The sequence below is a fragment of the Sus scrofa genome, chromosome 2, assembly GCF_054392235.1.
Source record: "Sus scrofa isolate SSC_HxYL_T2T_F1_AM1 chromosome 2, Sscrofa_HxYL_maternal_Yorkshire_Landrace_v2.0, whole genome shotgun sequence".
Classification (NCBI taxonomy): domain Eukaryota; kingdom Metazoa; phylum Chordata; class Mammalia; order Artiodactyla; family Suidae; genus Sus; species Sus scrofa.
In genome coordinates this window covers 18,821,137-18,837,163 of record NC_139384.1, presented here as the reverse complement: position 1 = coordinate 18,837,163, position 16,027 = coordinate 18,821,137, and the positions used below count along the sequence as shown (strand labels likewise).

At 39.6% G+C, this 16,027-nt stretch overlaps 1 protein-coding gene across 13 annotated transcripts in view; it reads right to left on the bottom strand.

Annotated features, from left to right (window-relative positions):
• Positions 1 to 16,027, bottom strand: part of CKAP5 (cytoskeleton associated protein 5) — a 112,989-nt gene that overhangs the window by 89,145 nt on the left and 7,817 nt on the right. The window lies entirely within an intron of this gene.

Below are 16,027 nucleotides of genomic sequence, written 5' to 3'. Positions count from 1 at the left end.
TATGCATTTTGTGTCTCCTTTATACTGTAAGAAGAGATTTATGTGTTTATTAAGCCTGTATTACCTTCATCTAATCTTGATGAATAAACATACCTTACTAAAACCTTAAGCCACTACCAAACCAGTATGGGAATCAATTAGTAAAGCTAAAAACCATTTATAAGTGCCCTAACATCTTTCATGCCAAACAGGGGTTCAAGTGGAAAGTTAGATTCCAAAGGACAGCCATGAAGACTGCTCAAATACAGAGTAGACCCAGATTACCCTTATTCTGAAGGTGTTAGAAAATTCTAAGCTAATGTAGCCATGAAGTGAAACTGATTCAGAATAGAATAGTCTGGCTTTGAACTGCCAAGAAAATCTGATTCTAAAGTGCATTTAACTGTGAGTGAAAAAATTTTTAATGTGAATAGCATTTCTGAATTAGGTAATGAAGACCTTCTTTCATTCTATCTGTATCAGGCATACCACACCATTCTGAGAGTAATGACTTGTAGATGAGCCTTCCCATTAGATTAGGAGCACCTCAAGGGCAAAGGTTGGAGTCTATTTTACTCATCTTTTTTTTCCAGTGATACTAAAAGAATACTCAATAAATATGTATCACATATTTGACACAGGAGACCAGATAACTTCCATAAGCCTAGTGCAGTGAGTATGCGTACACATGCCCACACACTCAAATGGATACTACCTGGTGCTGTAATTATTAGTGAATTAAAATTTTACAAAGAAAAAAAATTCACTGATTGTACAGCTCAGTCTCAGATATCAGAGCTCAAATGATGATGATGATGATTTTGGCCACACCCATAGCATGCGAAAGTTCCCGGGCCAGAGATGGAACCCAAGCTGCAGCTGTAACCAGAGCCACAGCAGTGACAATGCCAGATTCTTTTTTTTTTTTGGCTTTTTGCCATTTCTTTGGGCTGCTGCCATGGCATATGGAGATTCCCAGGCTAGGGGTCGAATCGGAGCTGCAGCCACCAGCCTACGCCAGAGCCACAGCAACGCGGGATCCGAGCCACATCTGCAACCCACACCACAGCTCACAGCAACCCCAGATCGTTAACCCACTGAGCAAGAACAGGGACCGAACCCGCAACCTCATGGTCCCTAGTCGGATTCACCAACCACTGCGCCACGACAGGAACTCCACAATGCCAGATTCTTAACCTGCTGAGCCACCAGGGAACTCAAGATTATTATTACAGAGATTGGAATCTTTCGTCCCAAATGCGAAGATATTTTATATAATTATTCCTAAATATTCCTTAGATATATTACCAAATACCACATCCCAAACTCAGCCATCTTATTTTGGTTACTGTATCCTTTTCTTTACTATACTATGAAGAGACTAAATTAGATGTGTAAAGCCTTCACAATTCAACAAATTACCAGGTGGAAGTAGTTGCCTTAACACAGTCAAGGGGAATTTACTTAGGAAATGATTTAGCAAATATTATATATGGAAGAGGACATGAGAAAATCATACTTTATGTATTAGAAAGGTGGCATTTCTTGGGCTTAAAAAAAATCTTTCTTCACTGTTACGTTTTTTTTTGCAACAAATCAAGCATGGGTAAAAAAAAACATTTACTGCACACACCATAAGAGCAAGCAGGAAAAAAAATTAAGCATTAAACTGGAATTCTTTATTAGATCATATTGAATGAGGGGAAAGAGGCCAAGCTAGTGATAAGGAGCATGGACTCTGGGGCTAGAGTGCTTAGTTCAAATCCTGATTGTACCATTTATCAGCTGTTTGTTTGGGACAAACTCCTACCTCTCTGTGCTTCTGTTTTTCTATTTGTAAAGTGGAGATTTTTTTTTTTTTTTTTTTTTGGTCTTTCACCGCATATGAAGGTTCCCAGGCTAGAGGTCAAATTGGAGCTGTAGCTGCTGGCCTATGCCACAGTCACAGCAATGGGAACTCCAAAATGGGGAATTTTTTGTTACTGGGTTATTAGAAGGACTAAATGCGTTACGTTTATATTTGTAAAGTGCCTAGAATTAACTGCTAAATGTAAATACAGTAAATAAAATACACAATGTTCAAAAATAGTTACTGTTGGGAGTTCCCATCATGGCTCAGTGGTTAACAAACCTGACTAGCATCCATGAGGATGCAGGTTCCGTGCTTGGCCTTGCTCAGTGGGTTAAGGATCCAGCATTGCCATGAGCTGTGGTTTAGGTCACAGACCAGGCTCAGATCTCAAGTTGCTGTGGTTGTGGTGTAGGTTACAGCTCTGATTTGACCCCTAGCCTGGGAACCTCCATATGCCACGGGTGCAGCCCTAAAAAGGCAAAAAGACAAAAAAAACCCACCCAAAACCAAATAGTTATTATCTGCTTTATCTATCACATTCCCTTTAAAACTAAAAAGCAAGGCATTCCCACAGTGGCAGTGGGCTAATGATCCAGCTTGTCTCTGTTGTGGTGGTGACAGTTCCATCCCTGGCCTGGCACAATGTGTTAAAGGATCCAGTATTGCTGCAGCTGTGGTTTAGGTCACAGCTCCTGCTAGGATTGCACCCCTGGCGAATGTAGAAAGTTCCCTTATAGCACAGAGGATTAACGATCTGACATTGCTGCAGCTGTGGTGCAGGTTGCCACCTGCAATGTGGGTTTGATTCCTGGCCTAGGAACTTCCACGGGCCAAGGCAAAGGCCTTAAAAAAAAAAAAAAAAAAAAAAAAAAGGCAAATATATAGACCTCTCCCGTGGACTGCTCCTAGGGCCCTGTGTTCCCAGCTGTCAGAGGCAGCACTAACCAAGGGAGAAGTGGTTCCCCAATCTTAGAGATTTTAAGTCAGGTTTACTACAATGTAACTTACACACAGTAAAATTCATTCTTTTTATTTATTTATTTATTTTCTAATTTTAATTTTTTATTTTTTGCTTTTTAGGGCCACACCCATGGTACATGGAGGTTCCCAGGCTAGGGGTCAAATCAGGGTACAGCTGCCGGCCTATGCCACAGCCACAGCCATGCTAGATCTGAGCCGCATCTTCGACCTATACCACAGCTCACGGCAACGCCAGATCCTTAACCCACTAAGCAAGGCCAGGGATAGAACCCACAACCTCATGGTTCCTAGTCAGATTTGCTTCAGCTGTGCCACAACAAGAACTCCAAATTCATTCTTTTTACTACATTCATGTAGAGTCATGCTACAACACTACAGTCAAGAACATCTCTACTCGCTCCCAAAACTTCCTGGGGCCCCTTTGTAGTTAACCCCTTTCCCCCAGGCAACCGCTAATAAGTGTTCTGTTCTTATAGTTTTGGCTTTTCCACAACTGTTACATAAAAAGAATCATATCGTGTACAGTCTTTTGAGTTTGGCTTTTTTCACTTAGTATAATACAACAGAGATTATCCATGTTTTTGCACATATCAGTAGTTTGCTCCCTTTTACTGTTGAGTGATATGCCACTATATGACGTAACATATTTTGTTCATCCATTTACAAGTTGAAGGACATGTGGGTTGTTTTCAGTTTTTAGGAATCATTAAAAAAAACTGCTACAGATTTTTGTACGAACACAACTTTTCATTTCTCTTGGGCAAATATTCAGGAGTGGAAATGCTGGGTAATAGTGTAAGTGCATGACTAACTTTATAAATAACTGTCAAACTATTTTCCAAAGTGGCTGTATGAGCCCTTTTGTACTCCTCCACCAGCAATGTACAGTACAAGAGTTAAAGTGTAACTGAATTATTACTTAGTACTAATTTTCAGTATGGATCTGTATTTTTTAAGCTATCAATTAAAGCCAGTTTTTGCTGCAATTCATTCATAGTTTGAAATGTAGTCTATTTACAAAGAGTCATTGATTACTTGGTATGAATCTTACATGCTATTTTGAATACTTTCAAAAGGAAATACAATGAAAATTACCCTTTAGTTAATAGTTAAATAATAGTTAAATCTGGTCATGTTGGGAGTTCCTGTCATGGCTCAGAGGAAATGAATATGACTAGCATCCATGAGGATGCAAGTTCGATCCCTGGCCTTGCTCAGGAGATAAAGATTCGGCACTGCCATGAGCTGTGATGCAGGTCGAGGACGTAGCTTGGATCCTGCGTTGCTTTGGCTGTGGCGTAGGCTGGCAGCTGTAGCTCCAATTTGATCCCTAGCCTGGGAACTTCCATATGCCATGAGTGCAGCCCTAAAAAGCAAAACAAAACAAAACAAAACCATTAATAGGAGACAAATAAATTGTGGTATATTCACAGAAAACATACAGCAGTGAAAATAAATGAAGACAGCTATTAGCAAAAGCATCAATGAATTTCACAAACCATTCTGAGAAAAACAGCTAGTTAGTGAAAAACATACAGTATGATTATATAAACCCAATCCATATACTGTGGAGAGATACATCATTTGTGGTTAAATTTAAAAGAAAAGTATGAGGAGGATATACTGAAAAGAGCATGGCAGAAAAGGCAGAGAATACAATCTGGGATGCAGTCAAGGAGGCTTGCACAGGATATTGGTAATGACCTGTTTCTTAAACTGGGAGGCAGGAACATACATGGGTGTTTCTTTTTTAAGGTTTATAATATAAATAACTTATTACATTAAAAATATATTAAATATTCCATGAGTTTCAAAATGAAAGGGCAAAAAAGCTGTCTTTACCAAATATGATGTTATAATTTATTTATTTATTTTTATTTATCTATTTTTGCTTTTTAGAGCCACACTTGCGCATATGGAGGTTCCCAGGCTAGGGGTCAATCAGAGATACGGCTGCTGGCCTACACCACAGCCACAGCAATGCAGGATCTGAGCTATGTCTGTGACCTACACCACAGCTCACGGCAACGCCGGATCCTTAACCCACTGAGCGAGGCAGGATCAAACCTGCAACCTCATGGTTCCTGGCCATATTTGTTTCTGCTGTGCCACTATGGGAACTCCTAAGATGTTATAATTTAAAAGTAAGTTACATACTGTAGTGTTCAGGTAGAAATGTTGAAAGGCTTTTGTTTGTTTTTGTTTTTTTTTTTTTTTTTTTAGTCTAAGCGGAAGCACTGGGCTGGAAAGAAGAAAATGTAAATCCCCAAGTCTCTGCTCTACCATTAACTAGCTGTGAAACCTTAGGAAAGTCATTTGATCTTTGGGGACGTTAGTATTCTCATGCATAAAACAAGGAGTTTGTGTTAACAACTCTCCCACCTCTAAAATTTTATGGAACAGTATTCCACAACAACTATTTATATATAATAAATAGCATGCTTGCAATTCCAAATCTTTCAGTCCTAGGATATCTGCAGCTAACATTAGACATTTGCAAAGTGCTTCTGCTTCACAAGTAAAAATCTAATAGTCCCATTCTCTTTGGCCCTTGGTTAAATTTCAACAAAGGAATGTAGCTTGCTTTAGGCTAGTACCACAGATGTAGTGATAATCCAAAACCATAGTTTACATATATGTGGATTATTATGTCATTATTTTCCTTTTTCAGGCATTCTAACCCATAAAATATATTTCGTCCCCTGATCAAAAAGGTAAGGATTCACACAAACCACTCAAAAAGCAAAAATTTAATTATCAGCCTCTTATGACTGGCAAAGAAAGAAATGTGGTAAAAAGTAAAAACACTGATTCAGAAAGTCAGAAATATGAAATGTATTTCCTTCTCTATACACAGAGCACTGAGAAGGTGAGTTTTCTGAGCTATTTAGTCACATCTAGTACAATTTGTGGCACCATGTATCAGAATCACATTCAGAGCAGGCCTTCCTATGGCCTATACTCAGGGCACCAAACTCAGCTCAACTTTCTACTATCCATCATCATTGGAATGGGATTTGAAGTAATACATTAAAAGCCCAGGACAAGTAGCTTCACTGGGGAATTCTTCGAAACATTTAAAGAATTAAGACCAAATCCTCCTGAAACTCTTCCAAAAAACTGAAGAGGAAGGAACACTTCCAAGCTCACTGTACAAGGCTAGAATAACCCTGATACCAAAGCCAGACAAAGACACTACAAGAAAACTACAGACCAATATCACTGATAAATAATGACGCAAAAATTCTCAACAAAATATAAGCAAACCAAATCCAAAGGCATAGTAAAAGGATTATAAACCACAACCAAGTGGGATTTATTCTTGGAATACAAGGATGGTTCAATATACCAAAATCTTCATTAAAAGAATGAAGGACAAAAACCACATGACCATCTCAATTGATGCAGTAAACAGCATTTGACAAGATTTAACACCTTCAATGATAAAAACAAAACAACAACAAAAAAAACAACACACACAAACAGTCAATTTAGAGAATTCCTGCTGTAGCACAATGGGATTGGCAGCATCTCTGGAGTGCTGGGATGCAGGTTTGATTTCTGGCCTGGCACAGTGGGTTAAAGCCATAGCTGCAGCCTAGATTACAACTGCAGATCAGATCTGACCCCTGGCCAGGGAGCTCCTGCAGGGAGCAGCTGTGGAAAAAACAAAAACAAAAAATAAAAACAAAAAAACTCACTTAAGCTAGAAATGGAAGGAAATCACCTCAAAATAATCAAGGTCATTTAGGAAAAGCCCACAGCTATCAACATATTCGATGGTAAAAGACTGAAAGTTTTTCCTCTAAGAGTAGAAACAAGGCAAGGAGGATGCCTGTGCTGGCCAATCCTATTCAATATAGAACTGGAAGTCTTCGCCAGAGAAATTAGACAAGAAAAAGAAATAAAATATATCTAAATTGGAAAAAAAGAAGTAAAATCATCTCTGTTCACTTATGACATAAAAGTCCTAGAGATTCCACAAAAAAGAAAACCATGAGAATAAATGAATTCAGCAAAGTTGCAGAAACACAAACCCAACACACAAAAATCAGTAGCATTTCTCTACACTACAAATGAACAATCTGAAAAGGAAATTAAGACAGTAACTCCACATACAATAGCATCAAAAAAAAAAATAAAATATTTGAGAGTAAACCTAACCAAGGAGATGAAAGACTTAAACACTGAAAACTATAAAAGAATGCTGAAAGAAATTAAAAAAGACACAAATAAATAAAAAGGTAGTCCATGGATTCAAAGGTTTAGTATTCTTAAGATTCCATATTTCTTCATCACTGCTGCTCATTGCGCCCACCCTGAGAGTGGGATGCTCAGTGAGGCCCATTGCCATGGCCAGCTCCTGTGCCAGCCCTGGGACTCCCTGCCGTGTGTCTGGCTTGGCACCATATCCAGTCCCATCGCCAGGTACCCCAACTCCCTGCAGTGTGTGAATATCAGCATCTCCTCAGACCAGGAGTGTCGGTGGGCATACTGGGGAGCCATGACCCCTGGCATGGTCTGTGCAGGGGTCACCCAAGGTGAGAAGGACTCCTGTCAGGGTGAGTCCGGGGGACCTGTGGTGTACAGAGAACAGCTCCAGGGTCTCTTGTCCAGGAGTATGGAGTGCTGTGCCCAGCCGGGTTATCCTGGTATCTACACCAACCTATGCAAGTACCAAGCCAGGATCCAGGAAACCATGTGGGGCAGATCATAGGCAGTGTGACAGACTGGCCCCTGCCCACATGCTCCCCAAGACCCAGGCATCCTGGCCCCCCAGCTCCTCCTCCATTGGACCCAGCCCCCATCACCCTGATCCTGACCCCTGGCTCAGAACCTCTCTCCCAGGGCATTTCCTTCAGGGGTTCTCTCTGCACCCCTCTCCCAGCATCCTCATCATTATTCAAGGTACCCCTAGGGCACGCAGGGCAGGAAGGCAAAGGCACCCAACTGGTGCCATGTTCCAAAGAAGACAATTTTCGAAACTCTTAGCATCTCTAAGAACCAAATAAACACTACTAATAAAAATTTTTTAAAAAGATTCTATATTTCTGAAAATAATGTGCACATTCAACACAATCTCCATCAACATCCCAACCGCATTTTTTGCAGAAATAGAAAAATTAATCCTAAAATTCATATGGCATCTCAAAGGACCCTGAATAGTTGAAACATTTTTTGAAAAAGAAAAAGGTTGGAGGAGTCTCACTTCCTGATTTCAACACATTACAAAGCCACAGTGATCAAAGTGGTGTGTTAATAGCATGAAGAAAAACAGGCCAATGGAATAGACTAGGGAATCCAGAAATAAATCCTTGCATTTAGAGTAAAATGATCTTTGACAAGGGTGCCGAGACCATTCAGTGGGGAAAGGATGGCGTCTTCAGCAAATAGTGGATAGCCACATACAAAAGAGGGAAGTTGCAATATCCGCAACTCAATCAGTGTGATACACCACATTAACAAACTGAAGAATAAAAACCATATGATCCTCTCAAAAGATGCAGAAAAAGCCTTTGACAAAATTCAACACCCATTTCTGAGAAAAACCCTTCAGAAAGTGGGCATAGAGGGAACCTACCTCAACATAATAAAGGCCATATATGACAAACCCACAGCGAACATCATTCTCAGTGGTGAAAAGCTGAAAGAATTCCCGCTGAGATCAGGAACAAGAAAAGGATGTCTGCTCTCGCCACTACTCTCCAACATAGTTTTGGAAGTCCTAGCCAGAGCAATCAGAGAAGTAAAAGAAATAAAAGGAATCCAAATTGGAGAGGAAGAAGTAAAACTATCACTATTTGCAGATGACATGATACTATGCCTAGAGAATCCTAAAGACTCTACCAGAAAACTGTTAGAGCTCATCCATGAATTTGGCAAAGTCACAGGATTTAAAATTAATACACAGAAATCAACAGCATTTCTATACACAAACAATGAAAGATCAGAAAGAGAAATTAGGGAAGCAATCCCGTTTACCATTGCATCCAAAAGAATAAAATACCTAGGAGTAAACCTACCTAAAGAAACAAAAGACCTGTACTTTGAAAACTATAAGACACCGATGAAAAAATCAAAGATGACACAAACAGACGGAAAGACATACTATGCTCTTGGATTGGAAGAGTTAATATTATCAAAATGACTATACTACCCACTGAATTGAATTGAATTGAATCTACAGAGTCAATGCAATCCCTATCAAATTACCAAGGACATTTTCCACAGAACTTGAACAAAATATTCTCAAGTTTGTTTGGAAGCACAAAAGACCCAGAATAGCCAAAGATATCCTCAAAGAGAAAAATGGAGCTGGAGGAATCAGGCTCCCAGACTTCAGACTATACTACAAAGCAACAGTCATTGTATGGTACTGGCACAAAGACAGAAATACAGATCAGTGGAACAGGATAGAAAGCCCAGAATTAAACCCACATACCTACAGCCAACTAATCTGTGACAAAAGAGGCAAGACTACAACAATGGAGAAAAGACAGCCTGTTCAATAAGTGGTGCTGGGAAAACTGGACAGTCACATTTAAAAAGAATGACATTAGAACACTCCCATACACACAAATAAACTCAAGATGGATTAAAGACCTAGATGTAAGACCAGACACTATAAAACTCTTAGAGGAAAACATAGGCCAAATACTCTGACACAAACAACAGCAACATCTTCTCAGATCCACCTCTTAGAGTAATGACAGTAAAGACAAAAATAAAAAAATGGGACTTAATTAAACTGAAAAATTTCTGCACAGCAAAGGAAACCCTAAACAAAATGAAAAGACAACCCACAGAATGGGAGAAAATCTTTGCAAATGAATCAACTGACAAGGGATTAATCTCCAAAATTTATAAACACCTTCTGCAGCTCCATACCAAAAAAACAAACAATCCCATCAAAAAATGGGCAGAAGATCTAAACAGACAATTCTCCAAAGACATACAGATGGCCAAAAAAACACATGAAAAGATGTTCAGCATCACTCATCATTAGAGAAATGCAAATCACAACCACTATGAGGTACCACCTTACACCAGCCAGAATGGCCATCATCAAAAAGTCTACAAACAATAAGTACTGGAGAGGGTGTGGAGAAAAAGGAACCCTGTTACACTGTTGGTGGAACTGTAAATTGGTGCAACCACTGTGGAAAAACAGTATGGAGATTCCTCAGAAAACTAAAAATAGAACTACCATTTGACCCAGCAATACCACTCCTGGGCATCTATCCAGAGAAAACCATGACTCGCAAAGACGCATGTACTTCAATGTTCATTGCAGCACTATCTGCAACAGCCAAGACGGAAACAACCTATATGTCCATAGACAGAGGAGTGGATCAGTAAGATGTGGTATATATACACAATGGAATATTACTCAGCCATTAAAAGGAATGAAATACTGGCGTTTTTAGCAACATGGATGGACCTAGAAATTATCATGCTAAGTGAAGTCAGCCATACAATGAGACACCCGTATCAAATGCTTTCACTGACATGTGGAATCTGAAAAAAGGACAGACTGAACTTCTTTGCAGAACAGATACTGACTCATATACCAAAAAACTTATGGTCTCTGGAGGAGACAGTTTGGGGGGAGGGGGGATGTGCTGGGGTTGTGAGATGGAAATCCTATAAAATTGGACTGTGATGATCATTGTACAACTACAAATGTAATAATTTCATTGAGTAATTTAAAAAACAACAACAACAACAAAAAACAAAAGAGTGAAGTTGAACTTCACTGGATAGCTACATACAAAACTGGATAGCCACATACAAAAGAGTGAAAACTGGATAGCCACATACAAAAGAGTAAAGCCACATACAAAAGCGTGAAGCTGAACCCTTATCTTACATCATACACAAAAATTAATTTGAAATGATTAAAAACCTAAAATTAGAAAACTCCTAGGGGAACACAGAGAGGGAAAAGCTTCACGACACTGGAATGGATGATGATTTCTTTTTCTCTCTTTAGGGGTGCATTCACAGCATATGGCAGTTCCCAAGCTAGGAGTCAAATCAGAGCTACAGCTGGCAGCCTACGCCACAGCCACAGCAATGCCAGATCCGAGCCATATCTGTGACCTATGCCACAGCTCATGGCAACAACAGATCCGTAACCCACTGAGCCAGACCAAGGATCAAACCTGCGTTCTCATGGATACTAGTTGGGTTCGTTTCTGCTGTGCCAACAGGAACTCCCAGACAATAATTTCTTAAATACAACGTGAAAGGCATAGGCAACAAAAGCAAAAATGACAATTAGGACTATATCAAACTTAAAGACTTTTGTGTATCAATGGACACAATAGAGTAAAAAGATAACCTACAGAATGGAAGAAAATATTTGTAATCATTTATCTGATAAGGGGTAAATAACCAGAAAATATCAAGAACCTCCACAAAGGGAGTTTCCATTGGGGTGCAGTGGGTTGAGGATCTGGCATTGCTGCAACTGTGACCACGGGTGACAGCTGCAGCTCAAATTTGATCCTCAGCTTGGGAACTTCTGTATCCCGCGAGTACAGATGAAAAAGAAAAAAAAAAGAACCCCCACAAAAAAAGCCCCAAAAAAACCCAGTTAAAAATGGGCAAAGGACTTGATAGATGTTTCTACAAAGCTGATATACATGGCCAACAAACATATGAAAAGATGATCAACACCACTAATTATCAGAGAAATACAAGTCAAAACCACAATGAGCTATCACCTCACATCCATCAGAATGGTTGCTATTAAAAAACTAACAAAAAAATTTTTAAACAGAAAATAACAAATACTAAAAATGGAGAGAAAATCCGAACATTTGTACACTGTTAACGGGACTGTAAAATGGTGGAACTGTATGGAGGCTACTCAAAAAAGTATAAATAGGAGTTCCTGTCGTGGTGCAGTGGTTAACGAATCCGACTAGGAACCACGAGGTTGCGGGTTCGGTCCCTGCCCTTGCTCAGTGGGTTAACGATCCAGCGTTGCCGTGAGCTGTGGTGTAGGTTGCAGATGCGGCTCGGATCCCACGTTGCTGTGGCTCTGGCGTAGACTGGTGGCTACGGCTCCGATTAGACCCCTAGCCTGGGAATCTCCATATGCCGTGGAAGCAGTCCAAGAAATAGCAAAAAAAAAAAAAAAGAAAAAAAAAAGTATAAATAGAATATACCATATTACCATATGATCCAGCAATTCCACTTCTGAGAATATGTATGTGTATCTGTGTATATATCCAAAAGGATTGAAAGCTGGGTCTCAGAATTGCACACCCATGTTCAAAGCAGCACTATTTAAAACAGCCAAGAAGTAGAGGAAACCCAAATGGTCCACTTAGGAATGAATGGGAAAAACAAAATGTGCTAAAAAGATACAATGGAATATTAGCCTTAAAAAGAAATCCTGTCACATGACACAATAAGAATGAACTTTGAAGATATCATGGTAAATGAAGTAAGCCACTAACAAAAAGATAAATACTGTCTGATTCCACTTATATAAGTATCTAAACTAGTAAAATTCATAGCAACAGAAAGTAAAATGGTAGTTATCAAGGGCTGGGGAAGGAGGAAAAACAAGAGTTGTTTAAAGGATACAGAGTTTCAGATTTCCAAGATGAAAAAGTTTTAGAGATGTGTTTCACAGTAATGTGAATGTACTTAATTTAAAATATTTAAGGTGGTAATTTTTATGTTATGTAATTAAAAAAAAAAAAACACACTACAATTAAAAAAAAAAGTGAGACATGAGAATTCCTGTTGTGGCTCAGTGGTAACGAACCCAACTGATATTCATTAAGATGTGGGTTTGATCCCTGGCCTCGCTCACTAGGTTAGAGATCTGGTGTTGCCAAGCTGTGGCATGGGTTGCAGACATGGCTTGGATCTGGCTTTGCTGTGATTGTGGTGCAAGGTGACCCCTAGCCTGGGAACTTCGTATGCCCTTGGTACGGGCCTAAAATGCAACAAAAAAAAAACCCAAAAAAACCCACCAAAAACCAAAAACCAAAAAGTGAGACATTCTTCCATTCAAAATGCTCTGTAGGTAGTAAAGGGGGGGTGGGGTGGGAATAGGGACTAAAGAAAATATTTAAACACTGAGTGGAAGAAATCCACCATTAAGTTTTGAAAAGAAATTTGGCTTTTCCTGTAAGCAGCCTGAAGTGAGCTTAAAAATGGCTCTCTATTCACTTGACCCAGAAAACCCCACAAAACCATGCAAATCAAGCGGTTCAAACCATCATGTTCACTTTAAGAGCACTCATGAAAACTGCCCAGGGCATTAAGGATATGCATATTCAAAATGCCACCAAGTATCTGAAGCAATGAGTGCCATTCGTCGTTACAGTGAAGTTGGTATGTGTGCCCAGACCAAATAGTGGGGCTGGACACAGGGCCGGAAGCCCAAATAGAGTGCTGCATTTTTATCACACATACTCAAAAATGCAGAGATTAACACTGAACTTAAGCCTTAGATGCAGATTCTCTGGTTATTGAGCACATCCAGGTAAACAAAGCCTCCAAGATGCAGCCAAGACTTAGTGAGCGTATGGTCAAATCAACCCTTACTGCCACACTGAGGTGACCTTTACTGAAAACAGCAGACTGTTCCTAAACCAGAAGAGGAGGTTACACAGAAGAAAAAGACATCCCAGAAGAAACTGAAGACACAAAAACTTATGGCCCAGGGATAAATTCCACAAAATAACCACAAATAAAAGTTAAAAAAAAAAGAAAAAGAAGTGTGGAAGATAGTATATGAAGTCTGATTCCTTTTGTTGTGTTGAGTAAAAATATACTAGGAGGGAAATACACATTGCTGGGAGGTGGTTAATGACCCCCAAAGATACTGGGTTGTAATCCCTGAAACCTATTAAATGCTGCTTTATTTGGAAAAGAGGTCTTCCCAGATGTGATTAAATTAAGAGTTTAGAGATGGGGAGATCATCCTGGATTATCTGAGTGAGCCCTGAATGCAATCACATGTAGCCCTATAAGAGGGAGACAGAGGGAAATCTGACATGCACAGAGGCGAAGGCGATGTGAAGACAGAGAAGAGCAAGATGAGAAAAGGCTGGAGTGATGAGACATAAGCCAAGGAATGCCAAGAGCCACCAGAAGCTAAAGGGGCAAGGGAGGAGTTCTCCCCGAGAGCCTGTGGAGGAGTGTGGCCTTGCCTCAATATTAGCCTTCTCTAACTCACCCTAAATGTGGCCTTTGGACTCCAGAACTGTGAGAGAATAAATTACAGTTTTGTGTTGTTTTTTTTTTGGTCTTTTTGCCATTTCTTGGTGCACTCCTGAGGCATATGGAGGTTCCCAGGCTAGGGGTCCAATTGGAGCTGTTGTTTTAAGCCACCAAATTTATAGTAATATGTTTCAGCAGTCATAGGAAACAAATACAACATTGTACATGTTTAAAAGCACATAAAACTTTTCTGGATGGGTCCACAGAAAACTGTTAACCCTGACTACTTTTAGAAGAGTGTCTATGAGACTGGCCAAAGAATTTTCACTTTTCACTTTAATACCTAGCCATGTCTTTTTTTTTTTTTTTTTTTTTAAACAACAAGTTTCAATATTTTTATCGTATTGTTTTTTAAAGCTCTAAAATTTAAAATTTCAGCCTGGCACCTTGAAGCTGGTGTTGTCTATATTCAGCCCATAAACTAAGCCTCACTTTTCCCCTTTAACATTTTTTGGACATCATATCTCCATGAAAGAAAGAACTGAATCTTATTACCCAGCGTCCAGCAGAGTACTCTGTCCTCTAACATATTCCTAAAATGGCAAGATTTCATCAAATCATAGAATTCTTAAATATACAATAAATGTATTCTTTGAGTTTATAAATAAAATTGTGTATGCTGAATGTGTATTTCAAATATGTCAGGAAAACATGATATATTTAACAGAGTTCTGAAGTAAATGCTTTATCAAAGTGAAAAACTGTTCAGTAACAGATTCTGAAAACAAGATTTTTGGAGTTCCACTTGTGGCTCAGTGGTAATGAACCCGACTAGTATCCATGAGAACTCACGAATCCGACTAGGAACCATGAGGTTGCGGGTTCGGTCCCTGCCCTTGCTCAGTGGGTTAAGGATCCGGCGTTGCCCTGAGCTGTGGTGCAGGCCAGCAGCTGTAGCTCTGATTCCACCCCTAGCCTGGGAACCTCCATATGCCATGGGTGCGCCCCTAAAAAGACACACACGCACACAAAGACCAAAACAAAAGTGCGGGTTTAACCCTGAAACAGCAATTACTTTATGTAACTTTTTTTCCCATTTAAAATCTAAGAAAATACATAAGCCTCCCAGTCTTCGTAAACAAAGTATACTGATGATCATTTAAACCTTTCAGGATAATCTATTCGAGCAATCAATGTAGCAATACCCTCAAGATGTACTGCTACAGAGGTGTGAGGGACTCTTGCATCAAAAACAAATGGCTCAAAAAATAAACCCATGGGACCTCATCAAACTGAAAAGCTTTTGCACAGCAAAGGAAACCAAAAAGAAACAAAAAGACAACTTACAGAATGGGAGAAAATAGTTTCAAATGATGCAACTGACAAGGGCTTAATCTCTAGAATATGTAAGCAACTTATACAACTCAACAGCAAAAAAACCAATCAATCAATGGAAAAATGGGCAAAAGACCTGAATAGACATTTCTCCAAAGAAGATATACAGATGGCCAGCAAACACATGAAAAAATGCTCAACATAGCTGATTATAAGAGAAATGCAAATCAAAACTACCATGAGATACCACCTCACACCAGTCAGAATGGCCATCATTAATAAATCCACAAATAACAAGTGCTGGAGGGGCTGTGGAGAAAAAGGAACCCTCCTGCACTGCTGGTGGGAATGTAAACTGGTACAGCCACTATGGAGAACAGTTTGGAGATACCTTAGAAATCTATACATAGAACTTCCATATGACCCTGCAATCCCACTCTTGGGCATCTATCTGGACAAAGCTCTACTTAAAAGAGACACATGCACCCGTATGTTCATTGCAGCACTATTCACAATAGCCAGGACATGGAAACAATCCAAACGTCCATCGACAGATGATTGGATTCGGAAGAACTGGTATATATACACAGTGGAATACTACTCAGCCATAAAAAAGGATGACATAATGCCATTTGCAGCAACATGGATGGAACTAGAGAATCTCATACTGAGTGAAAAGAGCCAGAAAGA